Source organism: Notolepis coatsorum, assembly GCF_963971535.1.
Source record: "Notolepis coatsorum genome assembly, chromosome: 11".
Classification (NCBI taxonomy): Eukaryota; Metazoa; Chordata; class Actinopteri; order Aulopiformes; family Paralepididae; genus Notolepis; species Notolepis coatsorum.
In genome coordinates this window covers 116,778,081-116,796,215 of record NC_140175.1, presented here as the reverse complement: position 1 = coordinate 116,796,215, position 18,135 = coordinate 116,778,081, and the positions used below count along the sequence as shown (strand labels likewise).

The following is an 18,135-nucleotide window of genomic DNA, read 5'->3' as shown; positions in this document are numbered from 1 at the left end:
GAAAGCTGGGACATCAAAGGATCCAAAATATTTTCCAGTACATGACTTAGAAAGCTACTATCTGATGATCAACTGGACACAATCCTTGCCTTCCATGCCCTCACCGGATGTGACAGTGTGTCCCAGTTCAGTGGTCATGGAAAGAAAACAGCCTGGCAGGTGTTCGAGCACCATCACACTGATCTTGCTGGCCTTGGGAAGGGCCCTTTCACAGAAGATCTTGTGACATCAACAGAGAGATTCATCTGCAAGATCTATGGTGTGCCTGAGGTGGATACGTGCAACAAAGCAAGAGTCAAGTTATTCTGCAAAGGCCGTCCACAAGAGACTCTGCCACCAACCTCGGATGCAGTGAAGTTCCACATCATGCGCTCACACTATCAAGCAAGCATCTGGAACCAAGCTCACCTGCCACACCCTGATCTTCCTCCTGTTGATGAAATGGGGTGGATACACAAGGAAGGACAGCTAGTGCCACAGCTACTCTCTCTGCCACCCATGCCTAAAGCCTGCAGGGAGTTCACTTCATGTGGGTGTACCAAGGAGTGCCTCAGCCAACGCTGCAGCTGCAGGTATGTATGAAGGATTAGCTGATAGTGATCAATGTTATTAGATTGTAAAACTATGATGTGGTAGAGCATATCCACCTGCAAGACTCTATACTCTAGACTGTTTGTTGTTAACAGAATTGTGAACATATGCCTATAACAGAGAGAAAAAAAGGAATGAAGGAACAGAATAAATCACTGTAAGGACAATTGTATCATGTGTTCGAATATACTTGTACGAGAGATGGCTATAATCTTTCAATTCTCTTCTACTCTATTCTATTCAGGAAGAGTCACATGGCATGTATCGAAGCATGCAATTGTAAGAAAGTCAACACCTGCCGGAACACTGAGGAAGAGTGTGAATAAGCTGTCACTGTAAGGATTACTGTAACAAGTATTCAAACGTACATTCACTTATATTGATATGGTAAAATAATCTTTTTATTTTATTCTATTCTATTCAGGAAAAGTGGCATTGGATGAATCATGCAACTGCAAGACACCTGCGACACCTGCCTGAATACGATTGATGACTGACAATAAATTACTGTACATAAGCTACTGTACGAATATTAAGGACTATATCATTTGCATAAATGGCATGTTAATTAAAATAATGCAAGAGAAAAGAGTTTGATGAATAAATCCATGGCCTGGGATCATCCTGCTTTTCTTTCTTATTTGGTTGATGAGTTATGCATCAATAACAACCACCGTTTCTGCTATAAATATGAGTTTCAAGCAACATTTTCACAACTGATCTAAAATCAGGATATGATTTTAAATTCCTCATGTATGCAAACATATGAAAACACATTTCATTCATGTTTCTACCTTGTTTAGTCAAAAAGATATGCACTTAAATAGATTTCAGACTGGCGCTGGCGGCCATGTTGGGTTTCTCAATTTTGAGGCCTTATTTGAAAATGTTGAGCCTGGTATACAGCAGAGATATAAATCTGAATATGGCATTGGATCCCCCATGTAAGAAAACTTACAAAAGCACATTTAATTCAGGTTTGTACCTTGTGTAGTCACACTTAACTCATTAAGCCCCACCATTTATTTTTTGAAAATTCGCCTAAAACAGCATGCTTACATTAAAATGCTTATATATCCAGATTTATAAGAGCTACTTGCATAAACTTGGTACCTGAAGAAAGCTAAGACTTGGGGGATTCCAATGCTGGTGTCCCACACTGTATAGTTATTACCAAATTGCTGCAGTATTCCTGCAAACACTGAAGAAATGTCATTTTTGTATCCTCGCCTATACAAAGATTACAGTTAGACAGTCAAAACACCCTGTTACTCTCATGGTTGCACCACAGCTATATTCCTACCTTCTTCCTCCATAGGTGCAGATGTTCTGTGCAAAGTTTCATGTCAGTAGAATAAGAAATGTGGGTTTAGCACCTGTTTTTGTGGAGAGAGGGCCTGGTGCTGGCGGCCATGTTGGATTTCTCAATTTTGAGGCCTTGTTTGACATTTTTGAGCTTGGTATACAGCAGATTTGGATTCAGCACCCCTTAATACCCCTAGAAATGTTGTGTACCTAAAATAAACACGAAATGCCTTCAGGGTTATGATTTTCTGAAAATTGACCCTGTCTAGTGCTCCCGATGGCCAGTCCGGCCCTGCCCCAAAGTATGCAAAAGTACACATTACCACCCCTGACTCCCGGGGCTCTAGTTCCGTCAATCATTTGGCAATCTCGAAAATCTTTGCACAGGGTTGTAGCCAATGAGTGTGGCTTTCCAATGATACCCCATGATATGATAATTGGGGATCTAATATGGTCTCTATTGATCGATTTATTATAAAGAAAAGCAGGGGATCCTATAGGGGGACCTTAAGGCTTAACATAAAGTTTTCATTCATTCATGCTGCTACTGTAGTACTCATGAAAGTATATTATTATTTTCGGGTGATTTGTGTATATATAAGTTGTTTTCTATTGTTATTTAATGTATAAGAAGTATATTATTTTCAAATGCTTTGTTTATATGTATGCTGTTTTCTGTTGCTTGGGTCTGAGAAGTGATCCATGAATAGGTGCTTGATTATACTTGCCTTGTGAGAAACTACTTAGTGGGGGAATGCACACCTGCTTCTCATTCATTACACAAATGAGGGAAGAGGGTTCAACTTTCTGCGTAGGCTGGAGTTAACAGAGATGGTGGGAGGCTTGTTCCGAGTCGGTGGCGTGAGGATGTCGGAAGGGGAAGTAGAGTCGCTCCGCCAGGAGGGAAGCGTTTTGCAGATTGAATATAGGGAGTCTGGTCCTGGTGTGCCGAAAGCGAGAGAGACTTAAGTTTACTTGTCGAGAGAACTGTTTGATGGGATATGGAGACATGGAGGTGGCTCTAGCGTGGAGGGTGGGCTCCCGCTGTCGTGCTGTGTACCCCGGGGATGGCAAGGTGTATCTGGGGTTTGTTTCCTGGATCAAGGGTGAAGACTGCAGGGTCACGTTTGACGGATATGAAGAGAATGAGCCGATGGGTATGTCCGCCTTGCTGCTCCCTGAGGGAGTGAGTTTGGCGTTGGGAGATGAGGAGGGTAGGGGGAGCGGAGGAGGTGGTGGTGGGGTAGGGAACGGCTGTGGCATGGGAAAGGGGTCGGATGATGACAGTATGGAGTGTGGTGCGGGGGGTGAGAGCGGGGGAGAAGGGTGGAGTAAGGTGGAGAAGAGGAGCAGGGATAGTGGGGGGAAGGGGGTAAAGAGGAAGAAGGGTAGGGGGGATAGCTCAAGTGGATCTGATGGTGAGGGTAGAGAGGATGGTGTTGCAGAAGTGATTCATATGGTGGTTAGGTTTGAGGGGGAGGGGGGACTGAGTAAATTAGGGTTGTTTGAGTTGCCCAAACTCGTAGGTAAGCAGTTAGGAGAGGTAACGTTTGCTAGAGTTTTGGGGGATGGGAATCTGGCCATAGGGTGTGTAAGTGTGGAGCAGGTGGAGAAGGCTAGGAAGATGAGGAGCATTGGTGGAGTGGGTATAAGTAAGGTAGTGAGAGTAGGGGAGAAGAGGGAGGGGGGGTGTAAGGGGGTGATAGCTGGGGTATCGGTTGAGGTTAGCGTAGAGCAGCTGGTGAGAGATCTAAGGAGAGAGGTGCGTAATGGGAAAGTTAAGGGTGCAGAAAGGATGAAGAGGGGGGCAGATAGGGTAGTGACGGAGACGGTAGTGATTGAATTTTAGGGTGAGGTTGTTCCAAGTGAGGTGTTTGTAGGGTTTAGGGTGTTTAGGGTTAAGGAATTTGTCCAGAGTCCTCTGAGATGTTACAGGTGCCAGGAATTTGGTCATATAGCCGTTTCATGTAGGAAGGGACAGAGGTGTGCTAGGTGTGGCGGGGAGCATGACTATGGGAAGTGTGGGGAGGGAGTGAAGCTGAAGTGTTGTAGTTGTGGAGGGGAGCATAGTGTAGCGTTTAGGGGGTGTAAGGTGATGAAGAGGGAGGTAGTGGTTCAGAGTGTTAGTAGGGAGGGTAAGTTATCGTATGCGGAGGCGGCTAGGACAGGGAAGTCAAGATAGGGTGCAGGGGTTTGGAGAAGGGCAGTTGGCAGTAAGGATAGTGCAGGAGGATCAGGGAAAGCGAGAAAGGGAACATGGTTTTAGAAAAGGGCATCTGTCAGTAGAGGAAGTTCAGGAGGAGAAAGAGAGGGTGTGGGGGGAGAAGTTGGATATAGTGGCCTTTGTGGCAGGAGTAGTGAATACAACAGCGATGGTTAGCAGTAGGACAGATAGGTTAAAGTTGATAGTTCAAGCAGCAGTGATACACTTGGGTATGAAGGGGTTGACAGTGGAGCAAGTTGAAAGGGAGTTTAGGAAGGCGGGTGGTCAAGTAGGAGAGTTAGAGAAGGGGGGTGTGAGTGATCGAGTAGTCCAGAGTCAGGCCAAAGGAGGCAAAGCATGTCTCGCGGAGGGGGACTCAGTCAGGAGGAAGCAGCGTTAGCTGCACTCCATGGAGGTGAGAGTTGGGAGTTAGTTAGAAAGTTGAATTATTCATGATTCAGAGAGTGGGGTATATAGTATGATGTAGATGGACAGGGATTGTGAACGGTGTGGTTGTAGCTAGTTGTTTTGTATGTTAGGTAGTTAGAGTAGGGGTTAGAGAGGGGAGAATGGAAGACTGGCTCGATTTCCGGGTCGGTAGGTGGCGGTAAATGCCCCAATTATGGTGGCCGTCCGCCATAAAACTCCAAAAAGAAGAAGAATTACACAAATGAGAGCAACCGCATGTGTTTGTTTGATTCTTCACTTCCCCTATGCAGGTAAGAATGTATTATCGTTTCATTCAATTAATTTATGTGCATGTATCAATTCATGTGTGTGCATGTATCATTTCATGTGTGTGCATGTATCATTTCATGTGTGTGCATGTATCATTTCATGTGTGTGCATGTATCAATTGTAGCTCCATATTTGTATACAGAGAAGCACTTAAATCATTGAATGGATATTGCAGTGAAAATGCTAATGAGAAAGTATAAAATAGAATGAATAGTTGTAAGGATTAACATTTAAAGTAATGCTTTATAATTAGAACAGTGGGGCCAACAACAGTATACAGCAGCACAGTCTCAAGTGTTATTGCTATCGCTATATTGACAATGTGAACAGATTTGTTTGTATTATTTCCTTGATCGATTGATTCATTGTTTCATTGATTCATTACCCAAATGTGAACAATTGTGTTTGATATTGAGATTGTTTGTATTATTGTTCATTGAATTCATTACACAAATGAGAGCAACAGCATGTGTGTTTGTTTGATTCTTCACTCCCCCTATGCAGGGGGTGCAACACTAGGTCCTTTGCTGTGCAGGCTCCACCTAACAGAGGACATGGAAGGAGGTGCTCCATGGTCTGGGGTTCTGTGCCACAGTCGCATGTGGTTGGGCCACTAAGATAGCCCCATCTGCTTGGGGCTTCCCTGGAACGGCCAACACCTGGAAAGGAGCTAAGCAGTTATGACCCACGTGGCGTGTGGCCGGGACTACACACAATATCGGACCTTAACAGGAAACCCAACAGCACAGCTAACATTGCTGCCTCCCTACCGGATGAGCTGAACAGCTTTTACGCCCGTTTTGAACGGTACTACCAACCTTCCAGGGGAAGCCCCCACCACTCATTATCCCCTCCCACAAGTCTGTACGATGAACGGTTCATGAGAAATGAAAGGGGCAGGGCTCATTGCAATGGACAATAATCTATTCATAAATATTTGTAATGCATACATCAATGACAATAGGTTCACTATGGCATGTCTATATATTGTTAACAGGTGCCAGAGAGCTGATTACCAGCGAACCTGTGTAATATCACCCTCTTGTGGTGAAAAGCTATAACTTCATACTGAATATGCATTTCAATGATAGAAATGAATTAACTTAAAATACTTGTCCAAAACTGCCCTATTGTGAGGTTAGCTGCGGACAGAGATAGACAGGTGGACAGAACCGACCTGATGGAGATAATTATTATATTATATATATAGTGTAGAGGCACTAAACCAACATTCATCTCTGTGGGGGAATGGTATCCAACAAACAGTAAAGTAGCAATGGAGAATGAGACACTTGTTTTAAATTAAACCATTATTTTATTTTTCTGCCTAGGTTACGTCTCTAAACTCTTACTGACATAAAGAAATCACTTCCTGTTCCTTATATTATGGGGAGGGGGTAATAGGTTAAACCCACAACATTAAGATATTTCTCACAAATTAATAATATAGCCATACCATCAGTAATATGAACAAAAACTAAATCTTTATATCAAATCAAATTTAGATTAGTGTAAATATTTATATTCAATAATGTAAATGAGAATAAATGAATATAAAAACTTCATGAACACAAAATCACTATTCTGGCTGCTACATTTCCAATCCCTAATTGTTACCGTGGAACAATTATCAATGAATGATAATATTGCAGCCACAATCTACAACATAATATGTACCTACAGTACATTATGGAAGTCCATTTCTGTTTTTAAATTGAAGTCAAGGTCCAATGTGATGTGTCCGTCTTCCTAGGGATCAGAGCTTCAAGCACGTGACCCACCAGTTCTGTGGTGAAACAGGCTGAGGTTTTGTCAGATGCTCTCTGGCGCCACCAGTTATTGAAGGAATACACTGTTGCTGTCACACCTCAGTCTTCTGACTGCTACCTTGAACTACTTATGATCGAAGCCCACTGGAGCACGACATATCTGCAGTAGAGATGTCCGCTGTCACTCCAATACAATGGAGCTAAATGGCACCGGGTTTGTGCCAAAATAATACATTTGAAAAACTCAATATTAATGTCTATAGACAATAGTCTATAGCTTTTTATTTCATTTAGCAACTAGAGTATTTTACTTTGAACTTAAGTAAAATTTCATGTCCTAATGGCTACAGAACATTTGAAATTATAACACTCATAATAAAAGAGTCAAAACAAGCATGAGATATATTTTATTGACTAAATAAAAAAAAGAGGTACAGAATTTGTTTTATGAATGAAGATAAATGGAAATCAATCACAAAACAAAAATAAGTCCTAAGGATTCCATTGGGTATACTACTTAGTATGTACATGGGGTTCCTATTGTGTATACTACTTAGTATAAGTACATGGGGTTCCTATTGGGTATACTACTTAGTATAAGTACATGGGGTTCCTATTGTGTATACTACTTAGTATAAGTACATGGGGTTCCTATTGGGTATACTACTTAGTATAAGTACATGGGGTTCCTATTGGGTATACTACTTAGTATAAGTACATGGGGTTCCTGTTGGGTATACTGCTTAGTATAAGTACATGGGGTTCCTGTTGTGTTGAGTATACTGCTTAGTATGGGAACAGAATGTTTGGGCAGCACAGTGGTGGAGTTTGCATGTTCTCCCCGTACTCGCAAGGGTTTCCCCTCCAGATAAGATAAACCCAAAGGAAAAAAACATGCAGAACAGATCGCTAACGCTGTCGCGTCCCTGACGAAGATGGACAGGAGCACTTGGATTGGTCCCCGGGCGCGGCCCACGCAACAGCCCATGTCTGCTCCCGGCTGCCCTTGGGGGGGAAGGACGATGGGATGGGAAAAGTGTAGAGAGACATTTCATCAGTGCATGTGTGTGTGAGTGTTCCTGTGTGTCGCCCATCTTGCATGTGTGTTCTTCTTCTAAAAAAGTACATGGGGTTTCTATTTAATATACTGAAAACTGTGTTTGGGGACCTGTTCTCTTTATTCTTTTCAAGTCTACTTCAGCTTAAACGGAACAACTAAATGGTTTATTTCCTGTATGAGTTCTAGTGTTTCTTCATATTTACTTTATGATTGAACACTTTCCCACAAACTGAACAGCTAAAACGGTTTCTCTCCGGTATGAGTTCTCATGTGTTTCTTCAGATCTCCCTTCATACTGAACCCTTTCCCACAAACGGAACAACTACTAAATGGTTTCTCTCCAGTATGTGTTCTCATGTGTCTCTTCAGATTTTCCCTCCTACTGAACCCTTTCCCACAAACTGAACAACTAAATGGTTTCTCTCCGGTATGAGTTCTCATGTGTTTCTTCAGATCTCCCTTCATACTGAACCCTATACCACAAACGGAACAACTAACTGGTTTCTCCCCAGTATGAATTATCATGTGTGTCTTCAGACTTGTTTGCTGACTGAACCCTTTCCCACAAACTGAACAACTAAATGGTTTCTCTCCAGTATGAGTTATCATGTGTTTCTTCATATTTGTTTGCTGACTGAAACCTTTCCCACAAACTGAACAACTAAATGGTTTATCTCCAGTGTGAGTTCTAGTGTGTTTCTTCATATTTCCTTTATCATTGAACCCTTTCCCACAAACTGAACAGCTAAATGGTTTCTCTCCAGTGTGAGTTATCATGTGTGTCTTCAGACTTTCTTTATACCTGAACCCTTTCCCACAAACTGAACAAAGAAAAGGTTTCTCTCCAGTATGTGTTCTCATGTGTGTCTTCAGATGTCCCTTTGTACTGATTCCTTTCCCACAAACTGAACAACTAAATGGTTTCTCTCCAGTATGTGTTATCATGTGTGTCTTCAGAGTTGCCTTCATACTGAATCCTTTCCCACAAACTGAACAAAGAAAAGGTTTCTCTCCAGTATGTGTTCTCATGTGTTTCTTCAGATGTCCCTTCGCACTGAACCCTTTCTCACAAACTGAACAACTAAATGGTTTCACTCCGGTATGATTTTTTATGTGTATCATCAGATCTCTCTTCTTGCTGAACCCAGGCCTGTTAGACAACGTTTGTATTTTCTGTGTCTTCTTTTGTTTTAGTGCCATCAAACCTGGACCTCCACTCTCCTTCCATTCATCACCGTCATCAGTCTCAGCTCCAGAACTGTCATCATCACCGTCATCAGTCTCAGCTCCAGAACTGTCATCATCACAGTCATCAGTCTCAGTTAGAGAACAGTCTGAAGAGAGAGGCTGGCTATCTCTAGTTGGTTCTAAATCACCAGCTGGATCTAAGTTACTGGCTAGTTCTGCTACTCCACAGTCCTCTCCTTCAGGTTCAGTTTTCATGTGTTCAGTTGAGGTGCTGGGTAAAGAGTATGCTTCTCTGTTTTTCTCCCTTTGGGTTTGAAGAGGCTGGAAGGAGAGAGCGTTCTCTTGACCATCTTCACATTTCACTGGGTCTACTGTGATCTTGGAGAGATCAGCTTCTTCCAGCCCTTGATCTAGTTCATCTTTAATCTGCTCTGGGTCCCGGTTTTGGCAGAGTTGTGAGGACAGAGTGTTCTCACCTACATTCTTACATTTCATAGGTTGTAAGGTCATCTTGGAGCCATCAGCCTCCTCTAGATCTTGACACAGTTCCTCCTGTTCCTCTTTAATCTGGAGGGGCTCTGTGTCCTGGGTTTGGCTGAGCTGTGAGGACTGAGGTTTCTCTTCATCATGTTCACTCTTCACAGAGACAGGAAGCTCCTCTCCCTCCTGACTGATCCAGAGTTCCTCCTGTTCCTCTTTCATCTGTAGGGGCTCTGGCTCCTCCTGGACCAGACTGGGGCTCCTCTCCTGCTGCTCAGGGGGAACCTCCTCTTTACAGGCAGGGAGCTGTGGGGGGTCTGGAGGGAGGAATAATAATAATATGAATAACAAACAAAGATGCAGTAGATAACTTTTTACTATTAAGTGAAACTCTGCAACTGAAAGTAGAAACACAATCGATCAATTATTGTTTGGCTACAAAATCAGAAAATCTCAATCATGCCTCATCACGCTGTCAATCACAACTTGGAGGTTGATCAGATGTTGTCAGGAGGTGAACATGTAAACAAACAGAGTGAGACTTGAGGTTCTCCAAACTAAACAAGGTAACTATGGATAGCTGAAATACTTATGGATTGTTAGCTTGACCAATTACCTTTTTCACTTGAGTTGGGGCAACTGTTGTAATTCCTACACTGTTCACCGGATTTAGATGTAATTACGGCTGGAAGTCTGTGTAACCCAGGTTTCAGATATGTACCTATTTAGTTATAAGAACATAAATAGTTATAGCCATCGGATAAAAACACAAGCAGTTAAAGTATATTATGTAAGAACATATGTGATATTATTGGGTACAAAGCCTTTTGAATTACAGCATGTCCCTTTAATACATGAGATGACGTGAGTGAGGAAGATGTCACGACAGCCACGTTTTGCTTTACGGCGCACACCTTGCCTTGCAGCGTCTCAGCGCGAGTCTTGCTACTGCGCAGATGCAGACAGATCCCCATAGATTCAACACGCACTTCAAGTTTCAAGTTTCTTTAATAGTTGTCATACAGAAGTACAGAATACTTTCATACAAAATGCTTCTTACTGTTACGCTCCAGAGACTGTGCTAGACAAGATAGTATCAAATAACATAGTATAGCATGTAATTTAGAAGAAGAAAATGAGGTCACAGTGTTCGGTATAGACATATGTACAATGTTCTGAGTTACCATATAATATACAATACTATGCAGTGTACTAATGTACAGTACTATATAGTGCAAAGCAGAAATGGGATGAGGTACAATTTAGGTACATTTACAGTAAGGTGTACGAGTTGAACACTTGAACAAGAGCTGGATAACTAGATGAAAGAGTATGATAAAACCAGTTATCAAACAGTTATAAAAGATTCCCCCAGTTGCAAAACCGAAGAAGCGTTGCAGTAAAGTAGCTGTAGCTGTTAAATCAATATTGTGTGCTATTCAATTGTCGAGTGTATTGAATGGTTAGCTTCATGCTACAAGCTAATAACGTTAAAAGCTAATTAACGTAGCTTCATTCTGAGCGAACTGCCCAAGCTCAATTTGGTTAAAGGAACTATTTCAGAAGTACTATTGATATGCTGTACGATAAGAACAAGGTCTATATACGTTTTGAATGTTTTGAGAGTTTTATATGAATGTCCCATATGCTAACGCACTTTAGCCTAACTTAGCATGGAACAGGTGGACATTTCCACGTGCTGAGATGAGACAGCCTACTTTAGCTTAGCATAGCTAAAAGTAACCTGGTTGATTATTCATTCTAAAATGAAATGAAAAGATGGTGATTTGATAAAAATGGTAAATAGCTTTTATTTTCCGAATGCCTGCTCACAAGCAGGCCAGGTTTTTTTGTGCCCACGAGGGGGGGAGGCGGTGTGCCGGATGATACAAGATGGCGAGCCAACCCACTGAACCTCTGATATAGCTCAAGGCTAATGCCAGCCTGAATTGAATACCCCTGTTGCTCAACTCCTGTTGCCTCAACGGTCCGGTAGGCTTGAACTGATTGAACTTGAATTATAGGAACTTCCACGGATTGAACTGATAGAACTTGAATCATAAGAACTTCCACGGATTGAACGAGAACACAAGGACATTCCAAGGGTTCGACCCAGTTCACCTTTTGTTATTTTGATATTGTGTTTTGTATTTGATTTGATTTAATTTGATATATGGGTACTGATATTTCTCCTATAAGAAGGGAGACTTAAAGGGTAATTACACCCAGTAAGCTACTAGAGCCACTGATGAGCTATGAGAACCACTGATGGTTCTCATGTAAAGAAAGAAGGTTTAAAGGGTAATTTCACCTAAAATGGTAATTGCATTCCCCTAACCTAGAATATTCCATATGGTACTTTTGTTGCGTTACACCTTCCAACGAAGAGTTTAAAGGAGCATTTCACCTGTTAAGGTATTTGCGTTCCCTGCACATTTAAAGGTTTAAATTAATATGTTTAGACATTTACCTAGTGAAATGATAAACTGAAATAGAGTTTACTGATGATAAAAGGATACGTTTAATATCCAACCTTGAATCTAGCTTTTAGCTAGAGATAACCTCAGAGACGTCTGAACCAAACCTAATGTGTTGATCTAATCAATCTAAGACTTGATATCGAAGTAACCCTCCTTAAAGGAGAGGTTATTGAAAGAACCTAAAAGGGATACTTCCACTACTACTTTGTGCTACATGTCTATATGTCTGTATGTCTAGCTAGCGCGCATTTAATTTGAATAAAACCGGTTATTGATATAACTCTGTCTCTGGTCCACTATTCTTATATTGTGTATATTACTCCTCTCCTCGTTTCGTACCTAGAACTGTGCCCGTGGCGAACAGCTGTTACAAGTAAGTTTAAGTTTAAGTTTATTTGGATCCCCATTAGCCACAGCAGTGCTGGGGCTATTCTTCCTGGGGTCCATAACACATAAAATACAGTTACAGACTTATACACTCACAACATTTACATGTCATACAGACAATTAAAACAACAATAAAAACCCTTATACACGAAGATCGGTAGCTAGCTAACGTTAGCCACAGCTTCAAAACGAATTTCAATTATGTTATGAGCTATCAGCTAGCCAGCTAGATAACGTTAGAGAACGCCTCGTGTAGTAAACTAAAGTGAATAGTTTACTGGGCCATTGTTTAATGCTTCAGTGGTGTTAAAAGAGGACCTGCACGCTTGCTATCTTCGGTGCAAATGATACGAGTCTGTGACAAGACAGGTCTGTGAGGGGGAGGGCACTGTGAGCAGCGTGTGTGCGTCAAGCTCACGTTTGATTGGTTAGAATGGTCAAAATGCCCTACGCATCTACAAATCATAATACCAGGTAGCCAATTCCGTCAGACTCCAAATCAAATTGACAAAAAATAAAATAAAAAAGACTGAAATCAGTCTGGAGACGGAACGCTTTAATGCATGCACTCACTTTAAACAAACAACTCACTGCAGCACCCACTTTACCCACTTTAGACACTTAACACACTTTATATTTATTGGTAAAGAATTTGCACAACTCATACCTCATTACACCTTACTGTAAATTGTACCTAATCCCATTTCTGCATTGTACTGTATATTGTATTGTAACTCAGTTACTTTTCTACTCTGCATTGTATATTGTATATTATGTATATTGAACACTTTTGTCGACGTACTTGACTTCTATTTTATACTTATTATACTTATTTTATTCTTTTCTATTTTTATCTAGCACAATCTCTGGAGCAAAACAGAAAGAAGCATTTTATATAAAAGTATTCTGTACTTTTGTATGACAACTAATAAAGAAACTTGAACTTGAAACTTGAACACATTCCTTTCCAGCCCTTCCCAGAGACAGTCGCATTTTTTATTCCCTCTCCCACCCTCCACAAGACCAGCTCAAGGTCTTTCTCTTATCCCCCAACGGACGTCCGTGCCAGCATTCTACAGCTCCCATTCCTCCCTGGAACCATTCGGCCGTGCTGACTAAATACCTTTTCTTTTTACAACAGAAACAACTCAACTTTCAACCGTAATATGGATATAGTAAGCTGGGCTTTTACAGCGATTGATCGCATATTCTCCACGAGGAAGCAGAATGCGGAAGATCCACTCTGCCCACTCGGGAGCTATCAGGCGGGATACACGATCAATACATACAGGAAATGGAATGCGATATGCTTCTTTCCGCTGGAGATAAACAATGTTGAAGACGTATATCTTCTAATTGTCATGCTGCTCGGTTTCGGCGCGGTCAACAGTTGGATCTGGTACTGCCTTAATCTAATTCGGAGGAAGTTTGCTCCTATGGCCAAGGACATGGCCGGGATGAAAGACAACCAGGTGGGACTGTACAAAAAGATCCAGGGTTTGTACACCTTTTCCAAGACAAAATGCAAGCACTTTTCAAGCATTTTCAAGGTGCATTTTCAAGATTTTCCAGCATCTTACGCGGCTGTGGTAAATTACATATTTACTCAAAATGATTATTTCACTTCTTCCATCACATTAAATCAAGTTCAAGTTTCAAGTTTCAAGTTTCTTTAATAGTTGTCATACAGAAGTACAGAATACTTTCATACAAAATGCTTCTTACTGTTACGCTCCAGAGACTGTGCTAGACAAGATAGTATCAAATAACATAGTATAGCATGTAATTTAGAAGTAGAAAATGAGGTCACAGTGTTCAGTATAGACATGTACAATGTTCGATGCAGAATAGACGTAACTGAGTTACCATATAATATACAATACTATGCAGTGTACTAATGTACAGTACTATATAGTGCAAAGCAGAAATGGGATGAGGTACAATTTAGGTACAATTTACAGTAAGGTGTACGAGTTGTAGTGCAATCCTTCATCAATAAATATAAAGTGTGGGGAGTGGGTGCTACAGTGTGTTTGTTTAAAGTGGGTGTGTGCTATAAAGTGTGTGGAGTGGGTGCTACAGTGTGTTTGTTTAAAGTGAGTGTGTGCGTGTGGATGTGTGTGCTATGTGCGTTTGATGGTTGTTGTTGTGTAGTGTTCATTGTTCGTTTAGCAGCCTGATGGCCTGGGGATAGAAGCTTCTTCTGAGTCTTTCTGTGCTCGCCTTGAGACTCCGGTATCGCTTGCCTGACCGCAGCAGTTCAAAGAGGCAGTTGTTCGGGTGACTGGAGTCTTTAATGATTCTCTTAGCCTTGCCCCTGCAACGCTTGTTGTAAATGTTCTGGAGGGTGGGGAGCCCCCCTCCAATTGTGCGTTCGGCTGAACGTGTCACTCTTTGTAGTCTGCTTCGGTCTTGTGCAGTGCTATTCCCAAACCAGGAGGTGATGTTGCCAGTCAAGATGCTCTCTATTGTACATGAGTAGAAGTTCTTAAGGATCTTCTGACTGACTTGGAACTTCCTTAGTCGCCTGAGGAAGTAGAGGCGTTGTCGTGCCTTCTTCACAACACTGTCAATGTGTGTGGTCCATGTCAAGTCCTCGGATATGTAGGCTCCGAGGTACTTAAAGCTGTTGACTCTCTCAACCGGTGCCCCGTCGATGCTGAGGGGGCTGTAGTCCTTGACCCCCGACCTCCTGAAGTCCACAATCATCTCCTTTGTTTTGCTGACGTTCAGGGAGAGGCTGTTTTCCTGGCACCATCCCGCCAGGACCTTGACCTCTTCCAGGTAGGCTCTCTCGTCGTTAGGGATGGGAATTGATAGGATTTTATCGATACGATTCCATTATCGATTCTGCTTATCGATTCGATTCTTTATCGATTCCCTTATCGATACCTGATCAATTTATAATTTAAATAAATAAATTGAAAATGCAACAGAACTACATTTAGTCATTTAGCTGACGCTTTTATCCAAAGCGACTTACAAGTTCTGTACGACAAGCCATCAGGAAGGGCACAACTCTATCAGCTGAGCAACAATGTTCATCAAAGTGTTGAGTGCTAAAGTGTAGGTTAGTTTATTAGGACAAGTGCATGACAGTACGGTTAGTTAGGGTTAGATATATATTTTTTTATTCAGATAATGGTTGAAGAAGTGCGTCTTTAGTCGACGGCGAAAGATTGGATGGGTTTCGGCTGTCCTAACTGGGGTGGGTAGTTCATTCCACCATTGTGGGGCAAGGACTGAGAATAGGCGACTTCTCTTTGATGACCCTCCCGGAGCTCGGATAGGAGTAGGTCTGAGGCGGCCAGAAGATGCAGAGCGTAGGGGTCTAAGCTGGTTAGAATAACATGCAACTTGACATTTCTGATTGTCATTTATTGTTGAGCCCCCATGTCAGAAAAATACAAAAACTGTAAAAAATAAAACATTAACTATAGCCTACACTTAAATAAAATAATGTATTTGAGATTCTCTTAAAATGTATTTATTTTTTTATTCTTAAACTAATTTAATCTATTGAATAACAGGTTGTTATTCCTCTGACTTCTGTCTCTCACTCACACACTCTCTCTCTCACACACACACACACACACACACACACACACACAGAGAGAGAGAGCTCCCCGGGCCCCTGTCCTATAAGGTATTGGCTTGTGTTGCTACACGGACACATTTGTATGTTGCACCACTGTACTTCCTGGCTTACAGTCTTGTAAACAAACATTCCGTCTCTCATTATATGTGAACTAAAGAGTACAAGGTTTACACAACAGCCCCCACCTGCTGTTTTATTGTATTTGTACCTGTACTATCCGCTGTCAGCTGTTTATCTCTCTTTGTGAGCTTGATTAAATAGCGTTAGCTCACGTTAGCTCCGCGGCTAATTTTAGCTCAGCCTGATCTAAATCAATGACTAGGTTCTAAAGCATTCAAGTAGTTTTCACTGCACATAGAAGTAGCCAAACAGCAGGAGCATTTCGGGAGCATATTACCAAAACCCAGGCAATTTCGAGCCATTAAGGAATCAAATAGAGTCTGCCATGGCTACATGCTAACGGCTAACATTATTGCGCAACTGTAGGTTTCGATTCCCATCCCTACTCGTCGTTGGCAGAGATCAGGCCCACCACCACTGTGTCGTCAGCAAATTTGATGATTGTATTGCTACTCCGCTGAGCCACACAGTCGTGTGTGTACAGGGAGTAGAGGAGGGGACTCAGAACACAGCCCTGGGGGGCCCCTATGTTGAGGGTGATGGATGAGGAGGTGCAGTTGCCTGCTCTCACCACCTGGGGTCTGCCCGTCAGGAAGTCCAAGACCCACTGGCAGAGGTCATAGTTCAAGCCCAGGTCCCTGAGCTTGGCTATGAGTATGGAGGGGACTATGGTATTGAATGCCGAGCTGTAGTCGATGAATAGCATTCTCACATAGTTCCCCTGCCTCTTGTCCAGGTGTGATGCTGCTGTGTGCAGCACATGGGCTATGGCGTCCTCCGTGGACCTGTTGGGGCGGTATGCAATTTGCAGGGGGTCCATGTTGATGGGGAGGGAGGAGCAGATGTAGCCCTTTACTAGCTTCTCAAAGCACTTCATGGCTATGGAGGTGAGAGCTACAGGGCGGTAGTCGTTGAGGCAAGCGGGCTTGGATTTTTTGGGTACAGGGATAATAGTGGACTTCTTCAGGCAGGTGGGGATGACAGCCTGTTCTAAGGACAGGTTAAATATGTCAGTGAATACCGGGGCCAGTTGGTCGGCACAGACTTTTAGGACGCGTCCGGACCTGCTGCCTTCCTGATATTCACTTTTTTAAAGGTCCGCCTCACCTCATGCTCTGTTACCCTGAACACTGAGTCTCCATCAGCAGCAGACCCCCCCCCCCCCATTGCCGTGGCTTGTGGGCTGGTGTTGTTATTACCAGCATCAAACCTCGCATAGAAGGTATTGAGGTCATTTGCTAAGGAGATGTCACTGTTCAGTTTGAGGGAGGCGCCTTTGTAGTCTGTCATCGTTTTGAGCCCCTGCCACATAGCTCTAGAGTCAGCCTGTTCAAACTGGAGTTCAATTTTATCCTTGTAGCGACGTTTGGCCTCTGTCACTGTCCTCCTTACGTTGTATCGCGCCACCTTGTGGTCATTCATGTTGCCTGCCACTAGGCCGTCGTTGTATGCTTGTCAGATGTTATTGTGCTATAAACAACCAAAATTATGTAGACTTGGCATCATATATAAACTACGTAACGTACTGTATATCTGTATGTCGTGTATGTCATAAATGTCATGATGAATTGAACATGGGGGACCCTGAAGTAAACAAGACGAAAGTATTTCTCTGGTCTGCATCTCCTTAACAATTGTGTGTATTGAGCCGTACTGTATTGTACCCATTCTGCAATCTGTTAATAAAGTTTTCAATCAATCAATCAAACGTGACGAGCCAGGCCAATTTTAGCATGTTAATTTATGGAATATGCAATCTAACAGCTAACGTGAACTTTACCGTAAATTACATGGATAATAATGTTAACCCATTCTCCGCCAATCACGTGTTAAGGCGGGTTTCTCCGCCATGCGTTGCCTGCCAATCACGCCGTAAGGCGTGTTTGAGATCAATATTTCATATTTTCGTCATGGTATTCATATTTCACCCACGGAGTCTTGGCTGATGCTGTCTGAGCCATCACAACTCTGCAACGCTTCAATACCGCCACCTGGTGGGCGATCGGCGAGTTGCCAAACCGGAAGTGCCCATTGTAGCTCGGTCCGTCCCCTATTTTCGTCCGGCCACTCGCTTATCGTCCCGGGGCTCAATACAGACACCGTCGATATGGATCTTTGCCATAACTCAATAATCAACATGATTTGGACGTGTATTAGTAATATACAAACCGGAAATGGATCGCATTCTCCACTCTCATCGCCCAACGCTACGAGGA

General features: G+C 42.5%; 1 long non-coding RNA gene across 1 annotated transcript; it reads left to right on the top strand.

Moving 5' to 3' along the window:
* Positions 1 to 488: 488 nt before the first annotated feature.
* Positions 489 to 1,129, top strand: LOC311236640. Its single transcript, XR_014620232.1, has 3 exons — positions 489 to 572; positions 836 to 926; positions 1,016 to 1,129. It is a non-coding gene; the product is annotated as an uncharacterized lncRNA (long non-coding RNA).
* Positions 1,130 to 18,135: the final 17,006 nt, after the last annotated feature.